General features: G+C 31.0%; 1 pseudogene; it reads left to right on the top strand.

Moving 5' to 3' along the window:
- The first annotated feature begins 5535 nt into the window (after nt 1-5535).
- Nucleotides 5536-7163, top strand: LOC107866042 (annotated as a pseudogene).
- The last annotated feature ends 797 nt before the right edge of the window (nt 7164-7960 follow it).

Below are 7960 nucleotides of genomic sequence, written 5' to 3'. Positions count from 1 at the left end.
TGACCTTGCCTATGTGGCAAGGTCATGGTGACTAGGACAAAGAGAGTGTAGCCACTCGCCTGGGGTGCAAGTGGGAGTCAACTTTTAGCCAATTTTATATTAAAATAATTAAAAAAATAAAAAAATATTAAAATTTAAAAAAAATAAATAAAAAAGGGTCCTTTATTTCCCTTCATATTTTAAAATTTAAAAATATTTTTAAATATTTTAAAATAATTTAAAAATATTTTTAAAAATTTTAAAATAATTTAAAAATATTTTTAAAATATTAAAAATAATTTTAAATTTTTTTTAAAAATAAAAAAGGGTCCTTTTTTCCATCTATCTTTTTAATTTAAAAATGTTTTTAAAAATTTTAAAAAAATAAAAATATTTTTTTCCCTCCCCACCCAAGCCCGTCCCCACCCCTATACTCCACCCAGACCCATCTCACCCCACCTCCAGCCCCCCACCCCACCCCAACACCCGTCCATCCTTTCCCCACCCCCACCCCAGCCCGTTCCCACCCCCACACCTCAGCAGCCCATCCCCACCCCACTCCCAGCCCCATATCCCTTCCCACCCTAGCCCCTTCCAGCTCCCATGCCCTATCCCAACACTCTTCTACCCCCCCTCCCCCTACGTTCACTTTCTATTTTTTTATTTTAATTTTTCCTCATAATTCAATTCTTTTCATTTTTTAAATTAAAATTAAAATTTGAAATATTTTTAATTTTTTGGGGATTAACATTTAAATTTAAATTGAAAGTGAGTGATAGTAAATATTGAAAAAAATTAGTGAATTTCTCTTCAAAAAAATTAAACTTTTTGTGAATTTATTAAAAATATTCAAATTTGAAAATAAAAAATTTATTATATTTGTATATATGAATTTATAGTTAAAAATTTAAATTAGTTGGAGAAGAATTTTAATTATTTGGAATGAATTTAATGCTTAATTTGTGTGAAAAAATAAAAATATGATTATTCAAATTTTTCTACAATTTATAATTTTTTATTATTTAATTAGATTAATTTTAATATTTAATTTGTTATGTAGCATTTTAAAAATGACTTGAAATTTTATGTAATATTTTTTTATTTTGTTTATTTATTTAAAATAACGTGGCAGATGACGTGGCAGACGTGTCTGGCGTGACAGCTGACATGGCAACTGACGTGGGGGAGAGTGTGTTATACTCACCAAAAAAGAGTTTAAAATGTTGCTTTTTAGTAGGTTCAGGTTCCAGATGACAAACATGTAAATAGAAGTGTCCAACTTACAAAACCGACATAGTATAGGGGTCCAGAAAGTTATTTTGACAAAGATTTTTGAAGTAAAAAATAAAATTAAGTGACTTTTTAGGATAAAAATTGATAGTTTTGAGTGACCATTTAAGTTATTAACTCCAAAATGGTCTGCAAATATTGCAAACTCCGGTATAATACATGATAGTGCAAAAAGAAGACAAGATACTATGAATCGTTTAGTATAAATAAATAAATTTCACCGCCAAAATATATGGTGAAGTGGATGGGGCTGTTCCTTCCTAACCTAGAGGCTTCAGGTTCGAGTCCTGGATATGGGAAAATCCTTTCAGGAAGCACTACCCCCGAATGAGGCCCTATCCGGCGCGAATCCAGAATAGTCGGACTTCAATGTGGAAACCAAACATAGAATAGGAAACTAAAAAAATAAAAATAAATAAATTTCATTGTTATATTGAACAAATTTTGTGAATGGGTCATAAAATAAACTAACGAAGCAAAGCTATTTGAAGATAAGAGATGCATTATATATTTGAAAATAAGATGGATTTGGCCATGAAAATTTCAAATATAATTTCGGAATTATATTTGAAAAAGTGAAAACAAGTTTTACTTGTTTTCATTTTTTTCACTCTTATTTCTCTCACAAAATTTTAAAAATAATTTTAATTTATATTTATGATCAAATACAACTCTAATTTCACTCATTGATTTAGGGGTTTTTGATGTTGTTGGCTTGGCAATGGCTGGAGCATAAGTTGTAAAGGCAAACTAAAAAGGACGTTTGGCAGGAATCAAACCTGCGACATCACAGGACAGAAACTTTCATCCGCTCTCTGCACCAGTGCACCTACATGAACTTCGATATTGTGGGTGCACAATGTAATATATTACCACGATTTTACAGTATCTATCTATCTATCTGTCTGTCTGTCTATCTATCTAATAAAAAACTAATAAATTTATTTATTTCATAAATTTTACTTTCTTTTTTAATTGAAACATATGCACATACACAAATCTCCATTTTTGGATAGATTAACAATTAACACACACTCACAGAAGGGGGACATGAAAGAGAATTAAGAGCAAAAAAAAGAGATTTGAGAAGAGAGTACTGAGAGAGAGAGATGGCCAATCGCGCGCCCGAGAGAGGGGAAAGCAGACTGTGAATTTGACTTTTTTGAGAACTTACCGAAAAACGTCCTTACTACAGAAACCTCAACTTATCTTTCTATATTCGTCACCGTTTGAGTTCGGCGGAACGCTGATGAAGTGAAAACAACAAATTCAATTGGATTGCAGCGAGCCCGTTTAAGCTTAGTTCGAACAAAAAAGAAAATATTCTGATATCAAGATATTATCCAATTCGGTACCAACTCAACTGTTGGATTCCTGTTGACATATCCAAAATTTCTAAATATCTCTTTGGATTCCGATTTTGGTTTTTATATTTTCTTTTTTATTAAATTTGGTTTTGCCTGTTTAAACAACAAATTCAGTTTGATTTTGTTCATGGTGAAATTGACAGTGATTCGGTGGAGGAGGAGGATGGGCTGTGAAGAAATTACGTTATTTGGGGGTGGGGGTGTTGAAGAAGATGTGTTGGTTGGAGTGGGGTTGAGTTTGGGGTGGGGATGATGAAGACGAAGATAATTTGGGGTTGGGGAAGGGGAATTTTGATTTTTTTCCTTATTAATTTTATGTTTAGACGCACTTTATTTTATTTAATTATAATTTTTTCACGTTAAATTTAGGGGGTAAAACAATTCATTTTTAAGTAATTTAAGTGTATATTAAGTCATTTTAATAATTTTGATGTGTTTTAATTTTTTTGAATATAGTTTAGAACGAAAACAATGACTTTTCCACTTTTATATTTGACAAACCAATTGTGTTTAATGAGTCACTGACACAATACGCCACTTTTATTTGATCTGCACACGGGTAATACAAATTGCAACAACAAAATCAGTGCTAATAGTGACAAAGTAAAGTAGCATTGTGACATGTACAATGCGCTATAATTAATTCGCAATAAAGTCTGTAGTCGGAAAGTTCAAATAAACAAGTTAGCTAAAAGATAGCTTACTAGGTAGGCATAGATCACTTTTTATTCAAGCTTATGAAATTATTATTTGTAATAAAGTCAATCTTGGAAAATTCAAAATGAACACGCTAAAAGATACGGGTAATACTTTCTTTTATTCACTTTTACTAGTCACATTTAATTTTACTAAAGTCAAATTAACTAATTTTTAAAACTAAATTGAATTAGGTTAATTTTTACATTTAAATTTAAGATTTGAATGTAAGAAAATTATATGAAGATATTATAAATTACAATTCTTCTCATATTAATATTATGAGAACTGTTGCATACACTTTACTCTCTCCATACCTTATTTTATAAAAATATACTACGTATATTGTTGTTGTACATGATAGGCTAAGATTGATCATTTTCCTCTTGATTATACATTAACACAAATTTACTTGGTAATAAGACACTATTTCTTGAGCTTAGCTTGTTGATCTTCTTCATTGCCCTTAATTCACATTGGTCCCACTAATCAGGATAACTGTCAAGGAATAATCTCATCTATTTGATCGCCCAAATTACAATTTCACGTACTTTAAATCACCTTTATCAGTTAACAAGTGACAATGCACATTACAACTTCAATAAAGAACAAGATTGACTGTGTGTCTGCGATGTGAGTATAATATACTTCACAGAATATATGTGAATATAGAGACTACACAATCAGAATATTCATAAACTACGTTGGACCACCAGAAAGAATATAAATATATAGGAGTTGCGGTTTTGGGGGGTGGGAGGTGGGGGACAAGGCCGGTGATAGGGCAAATCAGCTAAAGCATATGCTTTGGGCGCCCAATTTTAGAGGGCCCCGTTTTATATATTATTAACAAAAAAAATTATATTTAATTAATTTAAAATTTTAAAAAGAAAGGGACCCTTTTTTACTAAAAAGAAAAAATTATCTGCAAATGAAACCTCTTTTTCAAAACGAAAAGGAAAGACATAATTGAAAAAAAAAAGAAGTAAGGACCCGTTTTTTTTGAAAAAAGACAAAATTTAATAATTAAAAATATTAAAAAATACTTTTTATTAAAAAAAGAAAGAAAAAGTTAAAAGAGTAATTATTAAAGCTCCTAAACGTTGCGTTCTGAATTCAGAATTCTGATATTCAGTTTCATTATTCATACTTCAGTTCATCATCCTATCTATTTTTCTCTATTTATTTATCTCTAACTCTCATTTTGTTTTTTAATTCTTATATCATCAAACTTCAATTGTTCATGAGATCTTTTTCACAATATTTTTATTCATTCGTTTTGTTGGTTGAATATCAAGACTGTTGGTACTTGATAGTTTGTGAAGATTGAAGTTATTATTTTCAGATCAAGTTATTAAATCAGGTTCTATTATTTTAATTTTATTATCATTTTTTGTGTTAAATAATTGTGCAAGCATATATTGATATTTAGTAGACATATTTTGTTGTTTATTATTTTTTTTTTTTGAGTTTTTAGTTGTGTAGATATAAATTATTCTTTTACTATTTATTAAAATTTAAATATGTCAACTAGAAAATATGATTCTGGTGCTTCAAAACTTAAAAAAAAAAAAAAGAATTGAAACTTTGATAGAATCTTAATTTTTCAAAGCTGAAACTGATAAAATCTTACTTGAGATCAACAATGTCTCAAGGGAGATTGAGTGGATTAGGTATATTATCAATTGAAAAAGAATTATTAAAAGAAATTGATTATAAGACAATTATTCATAACTTTGCTTCTCAAAAAGTTAAAAAAATAGATTTCAAAATAAAAATTCTATATAATATAATTTTTTTTCTTGAAAAAAATAATTTCAAGGGCCTCTCATCGAAATTTGGCTTTAGGCCTCCAATAGCGTTGAGCCGCGGCTGGTGGGGACTGCATGCATGGAAAACATAAAATAACACACACACTCTTCAAACAAGTTCTTAACAAACAGTTCATGTGAATGAAAAGGTTAGGCACTTTCACGCCAAATAACTTATTAGTACTAGTTATGAGAAGCCCGTGTAATGCAGTCCCAACATATCCTAAATTAATATTATAATAATAATAATAATAATAATAATAATAATAAATTATAACACTTATTTATTTAAAGCAATATTTTTATAATAATAATGAGAGATATGGCCATCTGGATAATTTTTACAAAAACATTTAGGAAATAAATTTTCTGTAAGAAGAGAGTGTGTTTCGGTAATTGTAAGTTTTTTGAGAGAGGAAGAAGATTTCTTTTCTTGAAAACATCAAAAAGCAGTTCAACAACAACGTTTTGTTTTTTTGGTTGAAGACCTATTTGGAAGATCTAAAATTATCTCATCGTAAATGCCAGTTTTTGGTTTCTACTCATTTCTTTGTTGCCTCTGCTGATAGCGTTGTATCTCCGCCTCTTTGCTGGATACTACTTGGTTTATGCGCTTCAACAGGGTTGTTTTGGGCTTTTCCTTGTTGCCCTATTGGCTATATTGAACATCTTGTGGTGTAGACTTTTTGTTTCTTTTGAGTTGCGATGTCAGCTTATCTTTGCATATGAATTTGTGAGAAGACGACTTGTATGAGGATCAAGTATCACGATTCGGAGAGCAAATTTCCAATAACTCATGTTTTCCATTTATTGGGCCGATTTAGTTTTGGAGTGATGTACTTGTTTAAGCTTCATGTAACAATATGATATTGTGGCATTTGATTAGTTGATTTGCTATGTTGTCATTGAGTGTATTTATTTCCTTCTCTTGGCAGCTCTCTGAGTGGTTGGAGTTGAAAAAGCAACTTATATTTACTGATAGAGATTATGCTTCTCATGTTGATTTAATTGCCAAAGTCCATGGTCTACAAAAGGCAGAAAGTTATATTGAGAAGCTACCGAAGTCTTTCAGATCTGAAGTTGTTTATCGAAGTCTATTGGGCCGTTGTGCTTCTAAAGGTTACAAGAAGAAAGCTGAGGAGATAGACCTTTGATTCCCAATCACAAGCTTTGCTTGCAGTAGTCACTTGCTCAATCTATATAAGCAGGGTGATAAAAAGAAGATTGTGGATGTTCTCTTGCTAATGGGAAAAGAAAACATACAGCCAACTGACTTCACTTATCGAATACTTATAAATGCTAAGGGTCAATCTAATGATATTGCTGGAATGGAGCAAGTTTTTGAGACCATGAAGGATGACGGTATGGAACCTAAAATGATTACAAAAAGCATCATAGCGAAGCATTATATCTTTGCTGGACTTGTAGAAAAGACTCAGAATGTACTCAAACAAATGGAAAGAGAGATGCATTTAGCTTGTCGATATTTGCTTCCTCATTATGTAGCTCTTAAAAAAGCAGATGATGTGCGCAGAATCTGGCAACTATGTGAGCCAAATGCACAGATAGTTAAGTGCATGGTCACTATTGAAGCTTTTGGGAATCTGCATAAAATCGAGGAAGCAGAAGCCGTCTTTGATAAGATGTCAAAAGAAGGAAAGAAACTTACATCGAAACATTATTATCCTCTGCTGAGAATTTATGCAAGTCATAACATGTTGGCGAAAGGAAAAGATCTCGTTAAGAGGATGTCATAGAGCGGCTGTGCTGTCGGGCCATTAACTTGGGATGGCCTAATAAGACTTTATATTAAAGCAGGAGAAGTAGAGAAGGCAGACTCTATTTTGCAAAAAGCTGCACAACACACATTCTTGAAACCAAAAGTTATTTGAGTTAATAACTTAAATGCTCAACTTTCAACTTTTATTTAAAACTTTATACTTTACTCAGAAAATCACTCAACTTATTTATTTAGGAAGTAGTCACCTAACCCATTTTATTTTTTAAAACTAATTTTTGCTTATGTGGAATACTTTTTTCATAATAAAATTCTAAAAAATATAAAATATCCATTTAATAACCCTTTTACCCTTTCTTTTATTCCCATTTCTTTCATTTCATACCAACATTTAAATGTTTGAGAGCCTATAGTATTCAATAATTTAAGTAGCATTTATATGTAAATTAATATCCATGCACAATTTGAAGCTAACATGGAGTGGATTGTTGGTACCCAGTAAGTCCTAACAGATATAATTTGCTAACAATGATGATTCACAGAGTCGTGCTTTTTCATTTACTAAGTTGCTTCCTTTTCAGTGGCTATATGTCTCCAGAATATGCCATGAATGGCATTGTGTCGACGAAGTTTTGGAGTTCTTGTACTTGAGATTTTGAGTGGTAAAAGAAACAACAGCTGCTATCACTTAGAAAACCCACTAAACCTCATTGGATATGTAAGTTTCTCTCATTAAAAATCATATAGCATGATAAGTTTCTCTCATTAATAATCGTAGAGCATGATCCGTAGGTGGATGGAGTATTTGTTTAATTAGTTCAACTGAGACTAATACTTCCAAAAATAAACATATATATATATATATGTGTGTGTGAAAATTACTAAAATCTCAACAAATTTCAAAATTCCGAAACCATAAATTCCAATGTACAATGAGTTTTGTGCTGAGAAAACTTTAGATGTTCAACCTGTAAAGTTTATACTCTTCTGGATCCGTCCTGGTATATTATCCTTGAGTTTAACAAGGAAATTTGTAATTAGTATGTTCAAATTTGTCTCAGTCATGGGAATTGTGGAAA

The sequence above is a fragment of the Capsicum annuum genome, chromosome 3 (assembly GCF_002878395.1).
Source record: "Capsicum annuum cultivar UCD-10X-F1 chromosome 3, UCD10Xv1.1, whole genome shotgun sequence".
Classification (NCBI taxonomy): domain Eukaryota; kingdom Viridiplantae; phylum Streptophyta; class Magnoliopsida; order Solanales; family Solanaceae; genus Capsicum; species Capsicum annuum.
Note: the sequence above shows the minus strand (reverse complement) of the source record. Positions and strands in the feature narration are given on the sequence as shown.